General features: G+C 34.0%; 1 protein-coding gene across 1 annotated transcript in view; it reads left to right on the top strand.

Annotated features, from left to right (window-relative positions):
• Nucleotides 1–24602, top strand: part of EYS (eyes shut homolog) — a 1462097-nt gene that overhangs the window by 1038480 nt on the left and 399015 nt on the right.

The following is a 24602-nucleotide window of genomic DNA, read 5'->3' as shown; positions in this document are numbered from 1 at the left end:
TATTATTTCTAAATATAAAATTAGTAGATATTTATTTTTAACCATTTGCCCCTTAAATTTGAATAAAATACCTTGCCTCTTTCAATCATAAAGAAAGCCAAGAACAGGTTTGTGTTTTTAACCTAATGCTCTAAATATAATTCGTAATAGTATGTGTCTTAGACTCCAGACTGACAAATGCTGACTGCTGCCTGAGGCTGTGATTCAGGAATCAGGCACCATGATGTAACTTTTTATATATGAACTAGGTTGGCCAGATGCCATAATTTTTAAGTGTAAATTTCAATAAACCATATTGTATGCCAGTTTCAAAGTGTTTCAATTGCCTGGCAAAAACTTTACTTTGGATAAGCAGTTCCTAAATATTCCCTATTTATATTTATTATATATGTATATAAAATTTCTTAGAAATGTTCTCAGTATTAAATGCTTAAAATTTAAAGATAAATAAGAATTTATAGATAGATCACCACAAAAATAATTTCTTAAATGACTCCTTTATTGAGTAGCACAATGAACACCTAAAATTTATGAACTTCTGCTTCAGGAATAAAATTTACATAATATTATTGTGAAGGGTTCTGACTTATCAGACACCGCACTGAATGCTTCATGCATATTATTTCACTCAGCCAACTGAAGGAGGCTCTCTACGCCTCCCCCCTCCCCATTTACAAATGAGAGATCTAAAGCCTAGAGTTGTTAAATTACTTTCTCAAGGTCCCACAGCTTGTACGTGGTAGAAATGGGATTAGAGTAATCTTGAGTGACTCCAGATTTCATATTTAACCACCATGCTATATTGCTGCACTAGTTAGAAAATCGAATTTAATGTGATGGCATGACGTAGAATTTTTAAATTGTTCCACTCTTTCATCTGTTTGTAAAAAGCATCTTTACTTTAGGAAGAAAAGAGATTTTTCTTAAAAAAATAAAATTTTAAAAATCAGAAAATCAAAGAAATTCATGTTGAGCTAATAAGTTTTTAATGAAGAAGGTATTATCATAACCCCATTAAATTAAACTGAAAAACACATTAGGTGAGCCCAAAAAATTATCTGAGTGGTCATATGTTTTCATAATGATTTCACTTAAACTAAAATATAGAAAGTAGTTTTAAGAGTATTTGAATTTCAGAAAAATCTAGATATAACTGATGAAAGAACATTACTGAAGAAATTTTAATTGCATAGACATCTAGATGTGAAGATATTTTAGAAATTAATTTTTCTTCCCAAGCCTTGCTCCTTTTTAACTTCTACTTAATATTCTTAACTGGGAGAGAATGCTAAACTATTTTATCTTAACAACTTTGATGTTTCACATCAAAATAGAGGTATAAATTAACATATAAGCCTATGGCACTAGATTAACACAGAAAGTGTTTTGGGGGCTATGTTGCCCAGTAATGGGTCGACTACACACGTATTTCCTATCTATTTGGCATTACATCATGTACTCTTCTTTATCAAATCTTCAATACTCAATCAGCTAATAACATTGTCTTATAGAATTAGTTTGATTTAATATATATTTTTTTCTCAGCACATGCTATCTTAATTTGTATTAGCTAAACCTTTTTGCCCACTTTATCATAATGATCTTGCATCTCACCAAGGGAAACATAAGAGCATATATATTCTTGCTTTGTTTTATGTTGCTGCATGCAGGCAGATGGCTGTCTCCTACTGTAAAGTTCAGAGTGACAGATTTAGAATATCAGTGCCTTGTGCTGGGGGAAAGCGTATGCCTCTGACTATTAATTATAGTATTAACATTTTTAAACATCCACATACTTTTTAGTGTTCCATAAAACCGTTTTATAAATAGTTCAATAAACGAGTATTTAAATGCCATACATTAAAAGCAAGAAATCTTTTGTTTTATTTGATATCCTGTCTGCTTATATTCCGTATATGTTTAAAGGTTAACTGTACTGAGTAAATTGCAAACCTAGAAATAAAAATGAGAAGTTTTACTAGATGTTTTGACTTGTTAAAAATAAAAAAGACTGCTTTGATGTCAGTCTTTGTTTTTACCATAGCTGAAATATATTTAAAAGTCACGTTAGTCTGAATTTATTTATTAATTTTACATCAGGGGGCTGAATGTCAGGCATTCCAAAGCCAAAAGGCAGAGAAACAGAGCATCCGTAAGGTTTTTATAACCAGGGATTTTTGTCTCCTTTCCAGAAAACTGATGGTCTACATCATCAGAATAAAACCAAGAAATAGGTGTCTGCCTTTTCACACATCTTACCCATGTCTGAAAATCTATCTTTGAAATCAGAGAACAATGCTGCATATTTGTTAATAAATGACAATGGCCGAAATATTAGGATGTTAAATTAAAAATGAATGGGAATTGAAGTCAAGGACAGGGGCTGAAGGGAGACAAGATTACCTATTATCGAAAAGAAAGGATTTCATTTTTGAAGGCAGGGGCAAGCTAGAAGTCTCTAATCTGCTCTGCTCTTCACCACCGTCAGCTACTGCATTCTCAAGCAGGGAGCACGATGACCAGCTGGAGAAAAAGAAAGCCCGCTCCCTATCCTGGTACTTACTTATATTAAGTAAGTATGACATAAGTATCAGTGGGTTTAAATCAAAGTTTGGCAAGGCTGTGTTTCTCCCTGGATTTTCTAGGGGAGAATGTATTTCTTTGCCTTTTCCATCTTCTGGGGGCTGTCTTCATTCCTTGGCTCAGGGTCCCTTCATCCATCTTCAAAGCAAGAAATGGGCAGGCTAATCTTTCTCATTACTCAGACCTACTTTCCATCTCCCTTTTCTACATTTAAGGACCCTTGTGATTACATAGATCCCACTGAGATAATCCAGGATAGTCTCTGTATCTCAAGTCAGCTGATCAGCAATCTTATTTACATCTGCAACTTCAGTTCTCCTTTGTCACATAAAGCTGCGGTCCCCAACCCCCGGGCTATGGACCAGTAACAGTCTGTGGCCTGCTAAGGGCCAGGCTGCAGAGCTCCACTCCCCGCCAACCCCCTCCCGTGGAGAAATTGTCTTCCATGAAATGGGTCCCAGGTGCCAAAAAGGTTGAGGATCACTGATGTAAGGTAACATACCCACAAATTTTAGGAATTAGGATGTGGACATCTTTGGGGGTGCTATTATTCTGCCTACCACAGGAGCTGGTCATCTCTCAGGGGACTTACATAATCATACAGAAAAGAAAATTTATTGCATGGATATCCGGTGCTCATAGAATTGAGAGAAGTGAAACTAGCTTGTAAAATGTACTGCAAGATGTTCTGGAGGGCCAGGCAACAACTATGGTGAGGCTCAATCAGAAACAGACCAGTCTATCCACCACCGCCACTGGAGATGAGCTCAAACTGTCACCATGTTCTGAGTCATTTGCTCAAAATTCAGAATCCCGAGAGAAGCAGTGAAATTGTCTAATTGGCAAAACCTCAAACATATACTAATCAACTGCTGGGCAGGAAAGGAAGAGAAGGGTAAGAGGGGACATTTTTCCTTAGGTTTCTAAAATAGTAACTAGACCATATAATCCACCAAGATCTCAAACAATGGATTTCTTCTTCATTTCCACCCAAAATTATAATCATTCACAAGAGGCATTCTTAGCACACATACACACTCTGTTTTCTTTCTGAATTTCTGTTTTATTCATTAATCTATATTGCAGAATAGTAAAGCAAAATTTTTGTTGCCTTTCCTCCTTTCAAACACACCATCAAAATATTTTCATGAACAAAGATTTTTTTCCCCTTTCTTTCAATTTAGGTCATCAGGAAAAAAATATTTTCTGGAAAAGGTGGTATTGGAAATTGTATTTAAAAGGGTGAGTTTAAATGGTACTTGAAAGGAATTATAATGAAGAAACATAGGAAGGAGAAGAGTTGTCTAGATTGGTTTGGGAGCAGGAAAGGTGTGAGATCAGCTGAGAAATAAAGCTGGAAATTTAGGTGAGACTCATACTGCAGAATACCCTAAGTGACAGATTAAAATATGAAATTCATTAGCAATGATTTTCAATCAGGCAAAAGACTTAATGACCAGAGTTTGGCTTCAGAATGATGGATTTGAGAGTAGAATATAGAAAGGAATACGGTGGGGAAGGGCATAAGAATGGGAGAAAAATTGGGAAGCAATTATAACAGGCTAGAAAATAGGATGAAAACTCTTTTAACCTTAATTCTTTCTAAAAATTTGGAAGTACAGTAGATCTTTCCATTCTCTGTGCAGAATATAGCATAGATTTTTTTTGTCAAATATTTGCCAGCCTGAATCAGGCTTATATCCTTTAATGTATTATTGTGTGAGGGAAAATGTTTGATATGAAATGTGATTATAAAAGGTAATCCACAGTAAAAATCTCTTTCTCCCCTTTTTCTTGAATCATTAGTTATTCACAGGAAAACCAAATCATATGCAGTAAAACTTTACCATGGCACAAACAATATAGATATAAAGCAAATGACATGGACTCATTGTACAAATGGTTACAGTCAAAGCAAGAACAGCCAAAGCAAGAATATTTGTAAGCACATATATATGCACACACTGGGAAGTATGATTTATCTTATATTTCCACCTCAGTGCTAAATTTCTCAAGAGCCATGACTTTATTGCATGCATACCTACTTACTGCTAATAGATTTATCACACATCTCTCTCTCTCTCTCTCTCACTTTCATACACATACACTGTAAACCATGAAAGATAATTAAAATATATGTCTAGCATCTTTTGTAGGGCTACTAAAATCATTTACTATTGAAAAACACTTCAAAATTAATTGAAACTAATATTTTACAGATGCAGAAACAATATTCAAAACTCGTATAGCAATGCAAGTAGACTGCCAGTTAAGGGCAAATCTAGAGCTAGAATACAGTGTCCACACCCCAAATCTACCACAGCATGTATCCTCCAAGGTTTTTCAATGGTACATTTCAAGTTGAATTGCAAGAAAAATATATTCAGTTGCATATATTTGAGATGAACAATTGCATAAACTTTGATAAATTAAGATAGTAATGACCTCAATTGTACTAAATTGTCTCTAGATAGATAGATTTGACAATAGACATACAAACATGACATTTGATGAAGTTGCTAATGGTCCTTATAATCAATTGTCAGGCATGCTTAAAAGTATAATGTTATTTTTCTAAAGTAAATTTGCTTATAAAAATAGAAAGAAGAAAAGTTTATTAGAATTCCTTATATTAATGGAATTACCTTAACAGAAGTAACAATTAGAAGAAAAATTGTTTTTCAGTTTTCAAGCAATACTTAATTTTTTATTGATTCTATAGAAGCACAGTCCAATAAAGATATAAAAGAAAGCATATATGCAACTTTTAAATTTTCATGTTGCCACATTAAAAAACTAAAAAGAATCAGAAGAAATGAACTTTAATAATATATTTTATTTAGCCCAGTATATCCAAAATACTATCATTTCAACAATATAAAAATATCAATGAAATACTTTATATTCTTTTTTTCATATTAAGTCTATGAAATCTGGTGTGTTCTTTATACTTATAGCATATCTTAATTCAAAGTGGCCACATTTCAAGTACTCCATAGCTATATTTCTGAATGTCTTAGTTTGTTTCATGCTATTATAACAGAATACCTGAGATTGAGTAATTTATCATAAACAGAAATTTATTGGCCCACAATTCTGGAGTCTGGGAAGTCCGAGATCAAGGTGCCAACATCTGGCGAGGACCTTCTTGCTGCATAATAGAACAGCAAGTTCTATTATGGAAGAGAGAGGGCAAGAGGGGACCCAGCTTACCCTTTTACCTGTAAGAGTGGAGCCCTCATGGCCTAAGCACCTCTTAAAGGTACCACTATTTAATACTGTTACAATGGCGATGAAATTCCAACATGAGTTTTTGAAGGGGACAAAGATTTAAACCATAGCACTAGTGTATACCATATCAGACTTCAAAGTGCCAAAGGACCAAAAGAAAATGGCTTAACAGTTGTAATGGTGTTGCTTGTACAAAAGTATTGACATGGGGAGAAGATAAAGAGAATTTTCTACTTAAAAGTTTGATTAGAATAGTATGTGAGAAGATGGAAGTAGCTGAAGTTACATAAAGTCTCAGTTGGGACACTGAATTTATATTGCTCATTCGAAAAGCAAGCATTAAAACTTCTTTATTTAACAAACTCCAGAATGCTCATTTTGACCTCCCTTCTCTTAGCTATCTATGCTTATGTTATCTGTCCACTGTTAGATTAGATGCTCCAACTGAATCCTGCAGCCTTAAATGCCATCTATATGCTGATCGTTGCCAAATTTATTTATCCAGTCCTGACCTTTTGCTGCATGCCAGACATGCATATTACATTTGTATATTAAACAAAGCCTTTCATACAGAAATGGGTCATGAGACTTATATAGGAATTCTCCCTCATTCTTACGTTAATATATTTATTCATTTATAAATTAAGTTAGATGGAGTCATTTAACCATCTCTACCAAGATTTCACTGCATACTTATGGGAGATGCACTGCCCATAACACTGATCATAACTGGTGAATAAGGTAGACATGCTCTCTTCCCTTTGTCATTTATAAGAGGTATAAATCAATAAAGAATATTTATATATATGATCCAAATTAATTTGCAAGCTCTAAAACAGAGTGCCATAATAAAGAAGAACAGTGTGGGGTACAGGGGGAGAAAAACCTATTTAAAAACCCACTATGAAGAAATGCCATTTAAGCCAAAACTGAAAAAAATGAAAGTTCACCAGCATTTTGAAAAGCAAAGGAAAGAATATTCCAAAAAGAACAGCACACTACCATGAACATGAATATGTAAAAATGACTTTTTATGAGTTTCTTTTTAAGGGAAAACTGTTAAGTACCCATAATTTTCTTAGACTAAATATAAGGCTAAAACAAAATAATGAAGAAAAAACAATTTCTCTAATTTCATTCATTATTTTTTTTAAATATGTGATGAGCCTCTTGTCCCTCATCTCTAGAAATTTAGGAAAGTTTTATGGCCAAATGCTAAATATAATGACTAGCTTCCTCAGTTACTACAACCCATACTCTTTCAAAGAAAACATTTTTTTCTGAGAACATATCAGATAATTAAATTAATGGGGTTTAGTTGAATTCTACTTTAATATCATTTGCCGTTTTAACATAATGGTAGAGGAACTACACTAATACTTTTTTGTACTATACAATTAAAATGAAATAGTAAAAATTTGAAAGAAAATACTATTCTCTAGTTAATTAGAAGAAGTCACCGCAAAAAAATTTAAGAATATATATTTGGATAATACAAAAGACCAACAGTAAAAACAAAGGGTAATATTAACATGCTGTAAAATGTTTTACACAATGTCAAAACAAAAGGACTATAATGACCAGAGATAATTAAGAATAAAATTAGTGGCCTCTGGAAAATTGATTTTTAGACAAGTATTTTCCTCAATATATGATATGTCTTTGGCAGGAAAAATTAATAGAACTTATATTTAAAAGATGACATCATGTCCTCACTTGTAAATACAATTTTATTAATGAAATTGAGACCCACCGGAGCAAAAGAATTTAAACTGTCTTTGAAATATTAAGTCAATTTCAATTGCTTTAATTTATTTTGCAGAAGTGTCTCTGGATGTCTCTTTATTCTCTGTCCTAGGATCATAGATATGGATGTGAATAAATATGAATAGGTATGAATAGATATAAGTGAATATGGAAATTAAAAATAATCCTCACACATATGTCACCTTTTGCCTGCAAGTTCTCTTGGCTGCCTGTGGTTTACAAGTGGGAAATGGATATTTGTCTAATCTTAGTGTTTCTTAGATCCCCCTTATCCTTGGGGGAAGATATTTTCCAGGATGCCCAGGGGATTCTTGAACCCTCAGACAGTACCAAACCCCTCAGTCTGTACAGTCACCCCTCATTATCCATGAGAGATTAGTTAGTTCCAGGACCCCCCTCGAACACCCACATCCATGGATGCTCAACTCCCTTAAATAAAATGGACAAAGGGATGATTCATATCCAAGGTGGGACAGAGCTGGATGGCACAAGATTTCACCACGCTACTCAGAACAGCACACAATTTAAAACTTGTGAGTTGTTTATTTCTGGAATTTTCCATTGAATATTTTTTGACTGTAGTTGACCACAGAGTAACTGAAACTGCTGAAAGCAAAACAGCAGATAAGGAAGAACTACTGTAATGTCATATTGTCTTAGTCCATTCTGTGCTGCCATAAGAGAATACCATAGACTGGGTAATGTATAATGAACTAAAATTTAATGGCTCATGTAACTGGGCTGGGAAGTCCTAGATTAAGGGACTGCATCTGATGAGGGCCTTCTTACTGTGGCATCCTATGACAGAAGGCAAAAGGACAAAAATAGGGTGAGAGGGAGAGAGAGAAAAAGTGAGCCCAACTACCCCTTTTGTAACGAACCTACTCCTGTGATAATGGCATTAATGCATTCACTTTGCTTTCGTGGCCTAATCGCCTCTCATTAGGCCCCACCTCCCAGTACTGCTGCACTGGGGAATAAGAGTCCAACACGTGTCTTGTAGGATACACATTTAAACCATAGCACAGATATTAGCAGTATCTAAGAAATAAGAAAGCAGCAGATAGTAACAGCTAATAATTACCATTTCACACTTGGTACACACTGTGCTAAACTCTTTTCATGCATTTTCTCTTTCAATCCACACACCAACCCTTTGAGTCAAGTAATAATTTATTAATCAAAGTTCTTTTCATCTCTAAGTTACAGAAACCAACTTAAAAAACAACTAACGTGTTGAATGTGTAATGTGTGCTAGGCATATTAGTAAGATTAGGAATATATATTCTTAATCTTAACCTGTAGTGACTCAATCAATCCTCATGAATAAGCATTATTTTGAAGTAAATCTTATTCTATCCCTATACTTCAGGAGGAAACATGGAAACAGGGAGTGTAAGTAATTTTCCTGTGGTTTCTCAGCCAGTAAATCCTAGAATTGGGATTTGAATATAAGTTCTTTGAACTGTTCTACCTATCTGATCCAAGTTAACTTAAGCAAAGACAGGAAAAAAATTGTTCTATAAATATAAATGTGTCATCTCATAGAACCCCAGAATGGAAATGCAAAAATGTTTGCAGGAGAGAACTAGAACTAGAAACAAAAGCACTTTCAGTATTTTCTCTGTTGGAGTCATGGTTCATTCTTCCTATCATCTTCTGACTGACAATGGATTTTGCATCAATACTGGAGAATCCTGCCAAAGAAGGACTGAATCAGTCTTGGACTCACCCTAGGGAAGAGACACTGTCTGTCCAGTTTGGCTAAAAGGACCAACCCTGGCCCAATCACTCTGGCCAAAAGTAAGCAATCACTCATCTACCCTGCAGATCAGAAAGCAGCTTCCCAGAAAGAAAGAATTATGGGGGGATGGGAATATACTACAGAATGTGTAAACTACAACTACTAATATTCCCATCCTATTGATGCAACAGTGAGCACAGATAAAATAATTCGCGGGGTTCATGCAGTGACTAGCAAAGCCAGACCTCCAACCAAGGCATATTTAAATGCCAACAATTGTGGGGTGTTTTTTTTTTTTTTACCTACTATGCATTTCTATTAAAAAGTTTCCCTTAAAAAACAAAAAAACCAAAGATATAAGCATTGAGATAATGCCATCTATGTTGATATTTAGTTATTAAATGACCTAATTTGGTGGATTATACTCAAGAATAATATAATTTCTCTTATCACTAACTTAAATATACTATCAGATTTCTCTTTTCCTCTTATTTGTAGCAATCTGAGTATATCCCATATAGCTTTCAGGTCTCTTGCTATTAAAAATTCTGTTCCATTTGAAACTTCCCACACCCAATCTGAAACTATTCACATCCTCCTGCCCCTCCCTTTGATACACTTACTCCTCGCGGCTAAAGTCTTCAGGGTCAGATCAGGTTAGTAGGCATCAGGAAAAGTGTCAAAAGTTATGTCCTTTAGCAGGTGCTGATTGCGATTCTGTGTGGGCAGCAAATGCATCGTCATGGCAGCTGCATCCACAGTTTGTTGGTGATTCCCTGCAACACCTTTCCCTGTTATAGGTTCTATACTCTCAGATGTTTAATAATATCCTACAAATTCCCTTTAGCAACTGTTGGGGAAGTACACATCTGCCCTTTTTGGCCTGTGCACCTGATGAGGTAGACACGTTCTAGGACAAGATTATTTCTAGATGACTTGAGACTAGCTACCTTCCTTATCATCACTTGGATCCCGGAAAATCTCAGGCATCACACCGTCTGCCAACTAGTAGAAATGCAAATAAACTCATGGGTGAATCTTCCCTCTCCTCACTAACTTTGCAGGCTGCTCCAGCCCTTCCACTGCCTTCATGATTCTCCCAGCCAGAAGCAGGCCCTGGTTTCCATTCCCTGCCTCCTAACTCCAGGATGTCAAAGGCAAACACAGCCAGACATTAAAGAGGTGAACACAGATTTTATTCAGTAACTACTCACAGCAGGAGAAAGAGCTGAGCTCCATTCTGCTTTGTGCAGAGGTGATTGGTCCTTTTAAAGGTAGAATGAGGGAGGGGAATGAATGAGCAGGGACTCAAGTAGAGCCAGAGAAGTAAGAACTTACCAAGGCTTGGTCAGTGTAAGTGTGATTAGGCCAGCCGTGTCTGCTGGCTGGCAATTTTCCCAAGTCAAGTTTCCATCCTCTCACAGAGACTGGCCCTCAGTTTCCTAAGAAAAACACTTCTGAGTTGTAGGAGATGCATGCACATCTCAAAGGGACAAAAGGAGGATTCATGACGGTAGGCCTTTTCTAGTAAATGTTCTAAGAAAGGGAGGTCAGAGGCCTATCCTCAGAGTTGGCTAGAACAAAGATTAAATTGGCCTGATAGCACTGGGTTTTCTCAGGCAAGCATTTTAATGGGGTTGGGGGAATGACTGGGGTCATCTTAGGGACAGGGCCTTCTGCTGCTAGAGACCATGCTAGAGTTCGGTCCTCTCTTAATGCAGAGGTTTGGATGCAGCATTGTGTGCTGAGTTCTGCAGTTCTCAAGGAACACGTCCGTTCTTCCAAGAACTCCTCTCTCTGCACTTACAGCAACAGAGAAAGTCCTACAAATTGCTTCAGCGCCACTAGTGTGTGTCCTGCTACCCACTAATTCTGAGTGATCCACTTTTGGGGATTTTCTCACTTCGTTTGGGGTGGGGACGAGAGATGTAAACTGTCTTTAAATCACTCTAAAGAATCCCCCTTAATAATATATCTCTATTTTTCTTTTATATAGATTTTGGGGGAGATGGTAGGTAGCTAGACCAGTTAGCATGTACTACCTCCATATGTTTAATACCCCTCTTTAGAAGAGAAGGTAATTATCATGCTTTGTTTGCAATTTAGAGACTGTGTTAAGAATTATGAGAAAACAGGAAAAGTCCTCTTATACAGTGGTCCCCAACCTTTTTGTCACCAGGGACTAGTTTCATGGAAGATAATTTTTCCATGGGGTCGGGGGTGGCAGAGTTCAGGCAGTGATCCAAGCGATGAGAAGCAGAGGCTACAAATACAAATGAAGCTCCACTTGCTTGCCCACAGCTCACCTCCTGCTCTGCACCCCCCACCCCCTTTCCTAAGTTTCATGGAAGACAATTTTTCCACGGGGCTGGGGGTGGGGTTGCGAGGGGAGGCGGTGGAGTTCAGACAGTGATGGGCACCTGGTTCCTAACAGGCCAGGGACTGGTACAGGCCACAGCCTGGGGATTGGGGATTGTAGCTCTTATAGATGCTGTTATATTAACATATAGCTAGGACGCATTTTAATCGAGATAGAAAGGAATCCATTTTTTAGAAATAATGGTATTTCTTCTAGCAGTTTTTTAGAATATTTGCACTGACTCATCCCTAGTGGCAGAGGGGTTCGACTGTACCCAAAGGGTTTCTGAAGATATGGCTGAAATCCGAAGATCTTGAGATTCTCTTATTTTTTAATAATAAAAGTAACATGCTCTTTATATTCTACAACATATATGTTATGATATAAATAGTGAATGAAATCATCCTCTACAAATTTTCTTGTTTCTTCTGACTACAAGCAAATCTGACATGCTGATGCAGATTCTGGGGGACACATCTATTTGAGAAGCACAGGTTTATTGAAAATGACAGGGAATAAGACGAAAAGAAATTTAATTTCAGCTCTGCCCTTAATTAGTTATGCAACTTTTGGGAAATCTCAACTTTTTTGATGTTCAGTTTCTCTGTCTTTAAAGTGTCAAGAGTTGAAATCAATTTGAGAGCTCCTTTTAGCTCTAAAATTTTTTGACACCCAGATTGGGTCTGTAACATGAAACCTCTTGGGTTCAATTCAGCCATTGCTCTGGACTTTGGACTAAGGGGCAGCCTATGAAACTATGCTTCACCAGCAGAGATGTCTCCTTAACTTGGCAGAAAAACTTGTTAGGCTCTTTTCTTACTTTGGTATTCAATTACTGTAGGATGAGCTCCTTGAGATGCAGAATCCAAGACAGGGATTACAATGCACGGATTTTATAAAAGGAGTGCTTTCAAGGTCAGCACATGTGGGGAAAGGAAGGCAGTAGGACTGGACAGTGAGAGCGTCACAGCATCCACCACATCAATGTATCTCTCTATGACCACTTACATTATTTTTCAGACTAGAAATTCCACCATGCATGGGCTTCTCTTATGCACTTTCTCTGACATAACTCACAAACAGAACAACTTCTGAAAAACAGGGAGAAAAGACACTGTTTTGGAATTGTAGAGAATGTCTTCAAGTACATATCCTCACTTAATTTTTTATTTCTAATTGAGAGACTTTGTTTCTCTCATAGAGTTTGAGAATATGGGTTTTTTTTGCACATGATTACCTGGGGTTTTCTCCTAGACTCTCAGGTGTTTTACTCATCTAGATCCATTACTGACTTCTCCAAAGGATCTACGCTTAATTCTTCTTCCAAAAACATTTACCTGACACACATTGCCCTTCCAGATCTGATGCTTGCTAACTTGTTTAGCTTTGTTTTCCTCCAACCTCCTTCCGTCCAAACCTATAATCCAATTATACTAAGGGATTTATAATTCCCAACCTTCCACGTCCTCTGATGTCCCATAACCTCTAATGCTCCTATTAATACTATGTGAAATATTCTTCTTTACCTTGGCAGCTATTTTTCTTCTTTGAAGGCTTGGATCAATTATTATTTCTACTGGGAAGCCATCTTTTTGTCATCTACATCCCAACATGCTTGTAGTTTCCCACTGTATGTTCCCATAGTAACCTGTACCTTTCTCTACTTTTGTATTTAACATCTTGTACTTTCATATTGTATTAATTTATGTCTCCCTCCTAGATGGCAAAATATTGAAGAAAGTGACTGATTTTCTTTTGTATCTTTCTCTCCCTGGCATCTAGCATAGCACCTGGGATATACAAACAAATAAAATGGCTTTTATTAAATTTAAAGAGAACTGGTTTTTGTTAAGTAGCTAAATAATCATTTAGCTATTTGGGTATATTTGGTAAACACCATGTTATTTAGCAAAAAAAAATTAAAAATTATAAAAATTGCTTCTCTTTATGGCAAATTAGAGGCATGAATCTCTGACTTTGTCTCCAAACTAGTTCTACATTTGGACATTTTGTCAAATTTTATGTTCATTTCAATCTATACCCTGAATATTCAGGGAACCCTCCTAACTTTGATTTATTGAAGAACTCTTCCTAACACTTACATTCATCCTTCCCTCCTTTTGTAGATTAAGTATAAAATATTTGGACTATGGTATTTACAAATGTACCTGAATAAAAACTAACAAATTTCCTAGAAAGCTTCCCTACAGCTATGATAACATTTAAAACATGACAACCCAAGAGCTAGACAAAATATTTTTGGCACATCTCTGAAACTTTGCTATAATTTGTTGTTCTGAATAAATTGGAAATAACTCTTAACTTTCATACATAGTTCATAAATACTTATTGCTCTCAAAAAATTCAAGCAACTCCAGCAAATTTTAATTTTAGTATCATAAATCACTGAAGATTATCCCCTAGATCTCTCTACAATAGCATTCAGAATAAAGAAAATGAAATGACTTACTATCTTTATGATTAGAATGAAAGTTTGAAACCAGTGATATTGCCAAAAATGTTTTTGACAACTTTTACTTATTATTCCAATCAGATCAGCGTAATTTTACATATGTTGCATGAATATCAAATGGGATATTACTCCAGAGTCAAGGACTTACTAGTTAACTTTGATGCCAATCCTCTTCCATTAGTCAAAGAATGAATTCCTTGACATGAATGTGAACCCCATAGTTATGCTCTAGCCACATGTACCTCATTCTGCAATACTGATTGACTGTTACATTTAAACAGTCTTCGTTATCATATTTAACCACATCTTTTTATGATATTTCTATAACTAAGATTTTCTGTGGTATTTTGTTGTCATGTTTACTTAACTACATATTTAACCTGTGTAGATGTTAATGTGTATTTAATGTCTACATTAAATACACATATACCATATGTGTATTTAATGTACCATAAATATATATATATACCATATATCCCATATGCTCTGGGATATATGGAAGTATATCCTATGGAATGTGCATTGTCATGAATAGTTATGTAGTTAAACAGGGTGTCCCAAAAATCGCCATATATAGGGAAAATGGGAAATTGTAGCTAAATGTACCTTTATTTACAAAATATACATTACAAAAATTTACAAAATTTTTACAAAATTTTTCCTTTGTATAGAGACTTTTGGGACACCCTGTATTTGTTTCTACTGCTAGAAAAGAAGAATGGAAAATGGTGACTATAACAAGATGCACTTTAATGACTCCACAAAATAACACTGAAATTTTCTACAGTTTAAGCTGTTCAGTAACTAACAAAGTTTTGTTTTTTTCACATATTTTTAACACTTGGTTTAAGAATGAACCTAAAGCCCTATAGGCCATCGATTACAAAGTGGAGCACATCTGTCATATCTTAGCATAAAATGCAAAAGAGCCACTTAAGATTAGTTTTCTTATTCAAATTAGCATGTACAAGGCCAAAACTGTGTTCTAGAAAGAACCTGTACACAGTTAACATTTTGGGAAATGAAAAGAATTAAAAGGAAAAAGAAGGCAAAAGCCAAGGTGAGTTTTCTTTCTTACACAATGAGTTTATATTGTGTTTCTGTTTCCTTTCTAGTTTGAAACTTGAGAACTGTGCACATTTTCATGTTAAGTTGATTTATAATTCACTTTTTGTAGAGTAATAAAAAGGCATTATGTATGAATATCCAAAAAGATTACTGTGTAATCACTTGAAAATAGCCAACATTGAGAATTGCTAAAAATGATTAATGTGTGACTCTGGACACAATTAGAGTTTGTGAAATCAACCATACCATTGTTCAGATGTTTGAACATATGTTTGAAAGCCCAAAGCATTTCTGTATAGAATTGTTCCCTATTGTAAAGCAATGTTTCCTTCGTTTTAAATCTATTTGTATCATAAAAAAGATGTAATCCACATATATTAGATTAATTTACATTTAGGTCATTTGAAATGCTATCTTTTAAAATGCCCTCTAATGTTTCACTGTTTATGTATTTTTAAGACATTAACATCCCACATGAATGCCTCGTAAAGCTTCGGATTAGTGTTATACTTCTGCTTTTTAATTTAAAGCTAGAAACTTTAATGGTAATTGTGACCCTCATGCAAACTCTATTCCCTTTATATGTATAGAGGTTTTCCTCAAATTTAATCAATATAACCATTGTTTATATTATTTTAAAAATATTATACTTATCTGGTCTTACACTTATATACTGATCTATTTTCCATTCTGATCCATACTGTTTCACATCAAACCATTTACTTTGTTTTGAAATAGTATATATTTCCAGGGACTTCTCAAAATCTCTGTTAGTGAACACATTTTCATCTATCTTTAAAGTAGAGACTCTGTCAGTTGAGCTCCTAATGACCTAGCTAATTCTGTTCATATTTACTCTTCCAAAATTATATGACATTTTCACACTTTAGAAGGGACTCTTCCTTAATGTAAACGCACTCTGCAAAACTCACTCCACAAAAATAACTATTCTCTACGTAGTTGTGATGAGATAAATAACATAAGTCACCCTTGCTTTAGGGAAGAAAATGACCTCCAGGCTCTGATATACATCATTAATTGTTTAATCCTTCTCTATATGATAATTTCTTGTCTTTCACTATCAATTGTTACATTGAATAGATTATCTGAAGTTTAAAATAATCTTTTTTCTGTTTCTCCAGAGATTTATGTCCCTTCTCAGGTGGTTAATATAAGCTAATCTTTATTCAATTCATTGATGTAAACATAGACTAAAGGGACCCAAAGACAAAAACCTATAACCTTCCCATAAACATTCCCTCTAGAGCTAAGTTTAGGAGATTTGTTCATCAATGCCTTTTGTGAGAATTGTTCAACCAGCTATACATACAAAAATATAAAATATTACCAGAACATTTGCATATATCTACAATCATAGAGTTGCCAGATACAATCCAAGATTCCCAGTAAGGGTTAAATTTCAGAAGCTGCTGGGAACTATGGTTAGCACCTGTAGTCTCACCTACTCAGGAGGCTGAGGAGGAAATGGCTATGATTAAAAAGGTGAAAAACAACAGATGTTGGTGAGGATGCAAAGGGAAGACGTATACATTGTTGGTGGGAGTGTAAATTAGTACAGCCTCTATGGAAAACAGTATGGAGATTTCTCAAAGAACTAAAAATAGAACTACCATTCAATACAGCAATCCCACTAGTAGAGTATCTACCCAAAAGAAAAGAGACCAATATATCAAAAATATACCTGCACCTGTATGTTTATCACAGCACTATTCACAATAGCAAAGATACAGAATCAACCTAAGTGTCCATCAACATATGATTGTATAAAGAAAATGTAATACACACATACACACACACACACACACACACACCCCACAAAGAATACTACTCAGTCATAAAAAAGAATGAAATAGACGGAACTGGAGGTCATTATCTGAAGTGTAACAAGCCAGACACAGAAAGACAAATATTTCATGTTCTCACTCATAAGTGGGTACTAAAAAAAGTGTACACATGGACATAGAGAGTGAAACAATAGACAGTGGAGAGTCAGAGGGGACAGGAGGGAGTGATGATAAGAAATTACTTAATGGGTACAATGTACATTATTTGGGTGATGGATACCCTAAAATCCCTGACTTGACCACTACACATACAACAAAATTGCACTTTTACCCTATAAATTTATATAAATTTTAAAAAGGAAAAAAGTTTTCAGAAAAACAGTGAATAACTTTTTAGTATAAGTATTTCCCAAATATTGCATGGGACATATTATCCCCAAAAATAATTGTTGTTTGAGATTAAAATTTAAATGGGTATCATGTATTTTATTTGATAAACCTGGAAATCCTACAATTATATCAAGGAGATTAGGCTTTAAAAACTTAGCTTATTAGAGCTAGAAGGAACTTTAGAAATGGTTTAGAACATGGGTCAGAAAAATTTTTCTATGAAGGACCAAGTAGTAAATATTTTAAGCTTGGTAGGCCATGTACAGTTTCTGTCATATAACTTTATATATTTTTTATTAACAACTCTTTAAATATGTAAAAAAATCACTCATAGCTCACAAACTGTACAAAAGCAGGCTGTGGGCTAGATTTGGCCCAGAAGCCAGGTTTCCCAACCCGTGGTTAGGTCAGCACCTCTCCTTTTACATGTGAGCCGCAAATGCTTTGCTAAAATCAGAATCAGTATTTGTATGACTGTTCCTTTGATCTACCTTACAATTGTACATCAACAGGGGTTGTTGACAAGGTAATTGTTTGCTCCAAGTTTCTATATGCTCACAAATTATCTAGCTGAAAATGTTTTCTGCTGTTTATCCAAATATGTAACTCAGTCTTATCATGTGTCGTTTCTGAAATTCGTGTTTTTCCTTTTGACACAAGATTTGTTCATCCACAGTCTTCTGTGCCCTCTTTCTGTCTTCACAAAAATAATTGGAGCTTAGCTAAGTGATTCTGAACAGATTTTTAAAATCTCTTAAGGTAGTTGAAAAAGTGCTAGATTCTAGTCCAGGTGGGTGACTTGGAATAAATAATTAATAACTTTTCCAAACATGAAATAAGCATTCATTATTCATTTTTGTTGAAATGTCTATTGGGTGGTCCCTATGTACCAGTATATGAATTATGGATGTAAAACTGAAACTAAAATATTGTCTGACTACTCAAGATTCCTTTTGTCCTACCATTCCCATTTGGTTTCTACTAGATTTTTCGTACTCTGATCTCTTAGCCTTTGAATTCTTAGATCTATATACAAACTTAGATATCTACCTTAGACTAACTTCACGACCTTCCTGAATTCCTTTAAGTTCTCTCAAGAGTAGTTACAGTACATAGTTTTGGCTTTGCCTACACATTCTGTTTCAGGTGAATCTTTTTCCTTTATTCTACTCCTTCCCATGAAATGTGATATAGGCAAAAGAGAGCTACATAGGCATACCAAGGTCAATAACTATGTTTGATGAATGGGTGCAGTCATCAATAAAAATTTGAGAAAATGTATAAGATTTATTAATATTATCATTAGTGCTGGTGGTGTTCTTTTCTTCCTTGTCTAAGCCTGCAATCATACACTCCTCTAAACTGAGTACCCCTTACTATATTGTCAATCAAATTGAAGTTCAATTTTGTATCTACAGTGTTTTTTCTATTCTCTCCAGTTTTGAAAATGTTCTTCTTGAACCAGAAACTGGAATCAAAACAAACAATCTGCTAGTACTGCATTTAGCAGTAATCTATCCAAAGCTACAGATAGATAGATAGCTTCAATTATATATGTGTGTGTGTATATGTACATATATGTGTGTGTTTAATATATATCTTATATATAACCAGATTAAATTCTTTTTAATTGAAAAAGTTAGCAGGTTTTGTTATTTATTTTGGAGTTTTACCTTCTAGATACTTTTTATCTGTATTAATTTATTTGTATTCATCTTGATTATATATCTTGTCATCCATCTTCCATTTATGACTTTTTAAAATCTGAGCTAATCAGTAAATTATTTGGGTATTCTCACTTCTATAATTATTTATTTCCATATTTTCTCCCTAGATGAGACTATTTGAAATTGCAGTGATAATTTAACTCTTAATAATATTTTACTTCTCTCAAACTATGTCCTTTTTGAGAGGATTAAAAAATACTATATCTACCTTATATTTTTATACGTATATGATAAACAACAAAAGATTATAAATATGTATAGATACATACATACATACATATGTAAATTAAATTAGATTAAATTAATTTCTTCATCTAGTCAAGTCGACACTAAAATTAAGTATCACAGGGAAGGTATAATATCAATCTAGAATTTAATCATTATGATTATTTTTACAATTACTTTTATAGATTGAGTTGTTTCCTCTCACAATCCATGTGTAGAAATAAGAACCCTCAGCATTACAGAATGCTGTATTTAGGGATAGGACATTTAAAGAGGTGATTAAGTTAAAATAAGGCCGTATGGTAAACAATACAGTCTGTCTCATGTCCTTGTAAAGAGGGGAATTGGACACAAAGGAAAACAATAGGCATGTGCACTTACAGAAAAACCATGCGAGGACACAGGGAAGAGGCAGCCATCTGGAAGCCCAGGAGAATGGCTTCAGAAAGAACTAAACCTGCCAAGACCTTGATCTTGGATTTCTAGCCTCCAAAACTGGGAGAAAATAAATATCCATTGTTTGAGCCACTCAGCCTGTGTATGATATTTTGTTATGGCAGCCCTAGCAAACTAATATAGTTGCCATCCATTTTTGGAAAATGCTAATGTATCCATTTACCATAGTGATATAAAGCTGACTTTTAAAAATAAATTAGCTTATGTAAAAAAGAAAATTTTAAGTAAATGATGGCAGTGTTAATCAAATTCTTCAAGTTTAGGATACATAGAAAATGAGTTGTAATCTATGCATTGGGAACACCATTTTAGAGTTAAATGAGAAAAAGGTGATCAAAGAGATGGAAGATTAAGGAGTTATTAAACAGAGAGGCAATAAACTAGAATAAAATAATACAAAAAAGTCAAAGACAGAGACTTAAGACTCATGATGCTTCAATTGTGTGAAACATAACAATCAAGAAAAATAAGAGTTTAGAAAAAGACACTGGATTTTCCATTTAAAAATAGCCACAACCAGACTTTTAGGAGATGATTTGAAAAGAAGCTGAGACAATCGGTGGTTAAGCAGAAAGGACTAGGGCAAAAGCTGAAAGCACAAAGAGATACTAGTAAAGATTTTTACAATTTAAGAACAAAAGCTGTAGCTCTTAAAAGCAGAAGAAAAAGGTCTAATAAGGAGAAAGAGTTTATTTAAAAAAGAAAAGAAAGAAAAAATAGTATTAAAGAAGTGAGATCCTGAAGAAGTATTAAAGAAGGAATAGAATTGAGACTAGAAAAGAAAAAGCCTGGTGGTAGAAAAAGAGATGGAGGAAAAACATAAATAATATTTAAGATCCAAGTCCATTGATTGCAAATATGTGAATATTCATTATCTAAAGAATTGATAATTATATGTACAGTTATGATATGAGTAATTGAGTTCATGGTTAGATGTAACTATAACAAAATATTTCAGATTAATCAGTTCTCAGTATCTATACGAGAGGAGGATTTAATGAGAAGAATAAGAGAGAGGGAGAGTTTCAAGAAATGACCAGGATAATATCACATTTATTAGGCTCTATTTGAAATATAAGCCTTGTGTTATTTATATAGCATATATATTCAAGAAAAAATATGTATTTATAGAATGATGAATCTACTCGTAAACTGCTGTGTCTGTCAATCTCATTTATAATTTAAAAGTTTTCAGAAATGAAACTTTACCAAGTGGCTTTTAAAGTGAAAACTGATATGGCAGTTGTTAAGCAGAATTTCATTTCCTTAGTATTTTCATGGTTTCCTAGCTCATTATTTTTAAATAGTAAAAACATTCTCTCAATGCTAAAATGTCAGTGGAAAATAGATATAGTATCATGAAGGAGTAATAAGATAATAGAAAAATGAAGAGGACTAGTTATTTCCTTGCAAGAGGATACTAGTATCTGTTGACCAATGTAGTCATGCTTTTACTTATTCAAAGACTTTTACTGAATATTTAATATGAACAACTATAGGGGAATATGCTCACAAAAAGATAAAAAGAATTTTCCTTCAGTTGTGACATAATTTTTGCACATATACTTCCACTTTCCTTCCGTTTGTTCCCCATAATTATGACCACAGATAGAACATCTCAATTAAATTAACAATAAACTTACATTCAAAAGTTCACTAAAATAGCCCATTAAGATATACTAAGTATAAATATAAGCCAAAATGCTACCATACACCATAATCACTGATTTTAGATTTCTTTTAATTTTACACCTTTTATTTTGTATTTTGGCCTTAAAATTTACCCTAAGTTATCTGGGTTGTAAACTTTTATTTGAATGGTCATGTAAAGTTACTGTAATATGCCATATTTTTGCTCCTTTTCTGTGGCTCTCTCAGAGAATACAGAGAATATCGAGGAAAAATCTGATACTTTAATGAATAAGAGAAGAAATTCCACAGACTTCATATACTAATATTTACTGCCTCTAAAGTATAACATGCTCTTTTAGCTGTGCAATAATGTAATAAAATACATATTTAATATTCTACAAATGGCTTTAGGATAACCCAAAATACATAAATGGTTTTAAAAGGCTGCATAATATTATAACCAGTAGTGGAAGAAATCAGACAGAAAAATTCCTGTATAAATACTGGCTACATAATCTCCCCACACAAGAATGATGGGATCCTAACGGAGAGATGATTGCACAGAGCACACGAACAGTAATGCTGAGGTGAAATTGGCATCCTTAAGATCATAAAATAAGCTAGTGGATCACGAATTATTGTATTATAATAATGGGTCTTTACCCCACAATGCTTCACTGCTCACATGTTTTTATATCAGAAAAAATATTGAGATCTTCACAAGCTTGCATCAGCTGTATGAACAATATTTGGACATTGGCATAAACCTGTGATATGAAAAAAACCTTGATGAATTCTGTCTGTTTCTTAGAAATAGCCCATTTTCTTCCTTTTATCTTCTCACATCATCCACTCCCCAAACTTCATACGGTCTCCTCTGATAACGAGGACTGAGATGATTAATTAGCCAGTATGTCAACACTCCCTATTCTAACCAGCCACTGTCAGTGACATTAATTATATTTAATAGTAATATGACTTAGTTCATTTTCTGCTTCTGTGACAGAATACCACAGAGTGAGTAATTTATTTTAAAAAATATTTATTTGTCTCACAGTTCTAGAGCCTGGGAAGTTCCAGATTGAGAGGCTGCATCTGATGAAGGTCTCTAATATTTTTTTCACAATAAATGCCTCTGGAACATAATGCAAAAAATCAAATTTATATAAATACTGATATATTGTGCTATTAAATTTTAAGAAGATTTATACTAGTGGTATATGGCTATAATTCATAAAATCTGTGTTATATATAAAACGTAAACATTTTTATAATTTTAATTTTTTGCAAGAAGATAAATTCTTACTCAAATATTTCGAGTTTTTCTTCCTTTTTAAAAATGGGTCTTACTAAGTAGATTTTGAGGGCAAGCATATACCAACTATTCCTTCAGAATAAAAGGTTGGATCAGAACTATTTCTCAACAAATACCAAGCACAATGCTTACTAATACAGTGCTTTCTCTAACTATAACCTAAGTACAACTTCAGTAAGCAATTGAGTAAGTCTACTTGCAGGTTTTTTTTTTTTATTTCAAAATATTGAGGGGGTACAAATGTTTTTGTTAACATGGATACTTTGTATAATGCTTAAGTCAGGGACTGTAGTGTGTCTGTCACCAGAATAGTATTCGTTGTACGTGATAAGTAAATTTTTACCCCTCACTCCCTCCCACCCTACACCTTCTTGGATTCCAATGATCTTTATATCTCTTTATGCCTTTGTGTGCCAATAGTTTAGCTCCCAATTATTAAAGAGTATATGTACTGTTTTGTTTTGTTTTTTTTCCATTCCTGAGATACTTCACTTAGGATAATGGTCTCCACTTCCATCCAAGATGCTACTTGCAGGTTCTTATTGACTAGCAATGAATCAAAAAAAAAAAAAAATACACTTTCTAAGCCAATTCTCTTTGAAAAATTTTTCTAAACTGCCACAAAATTTTGATGATAACATGAGATTGTGACATGATAATCTTCAGTGTTTCAACATCATGTAGTGCCTGAAAATCATCCTAAGGAATATCAGGATCTCCATGTACCCAAATGATTTAGAGATTGGTTCAATCATTGGTTTCATGATTTAGAGATTAGTATTTTCTGAAGTAATTTGTGATTACTTCAGAAAATACCTTGAACAAAACTATATGTCTATACACAATTACTATCATTGTAAAAAGGTGATTAATCTTTAAACCTAGATTATTATGTGTTCTGGTTAGTGGAATTTCAAAAGATAAAACTTTACTTGCAAATTTATTATTTCACACTTGTTTCACATAAATTACCATCACTGACCTCAAGAAAGTGCTCAAATTGAAATCCATCAGGTCATCATCATCTGGCTAATGAATCAACTACACCAAGGAATTTTGTAATATACTGTGAATATACAAATTTCATCATGATTATAAAGATCAAATTGCATTACCCACATAATTAAAAATCTGGAAAACACAAAGGAATAACACAAATATGACCAATCTTAATAAACAGAAAAACTAAATTGAATAAAAGTTTGTAATGAAATAGAATTATGTAAATCTTTTTGGTTTCTATGGGAATAAAATATTTTTAAAGTGATTTTAAGCAGTCCCTCTGTGAATGTTAATTAGAAAATGGAAGCATGAGCTATGAAAAGTGTTTTTAATTTTTTTCCTACATTTCATTATGACAATTTCAAACTACAGAAAAGCTGAATTTTTACACCTGTGTTACTGCCACATATTTTCTATGGTTTACATTTTACTATACATGTTTTATTAAATACTTATCCATCCCTTTATCAATCTATCAGTTCATTTTTTGATATACTTCAGAATTGCAGATAGCAGTCCACTATACCCCTAAACACTATAGCATGCATATCATAGAGTTTGATATTTGCTTGCAAATCTTTTTTTTTTTTTTCTTTTTAGGTAAAATTCACAAAGAGTGAACTATTCAACTCTTAGATGTACCATTAGATAAATTTTGATAAATGCATGCAATTCAACACAAACCCCTATCAGACATTACAACATTATTCCAGAAACTTTTCTTGTGCTTGTTTATAATGAATCCCTTCTCCTGGACCCTCCAGAAGTAACCACTGTTGATTTGATTTCTTCCCACTGTAGGTTAGGTTGTTTTGGAATTTCATA

This window comes from Eulemur rufifrons, chromosome 15 (assembly GCF_041146395.1).
Source record: "Eulemur rufifrons isolate Redbay chromosome 15, OSU_ERuf_1, whole genome shotgun sequence".
Classification (NCBI taxonomy): domain Eukaryota; kingdom Metazoa; phylum Chordata; class Mammalia; order Primates; family Lemuridae; genus Eulemur; species Eulemur rufifrons.
This window is presented reverse-complemented; position numbering and strand designations above follow the sequence as displayed.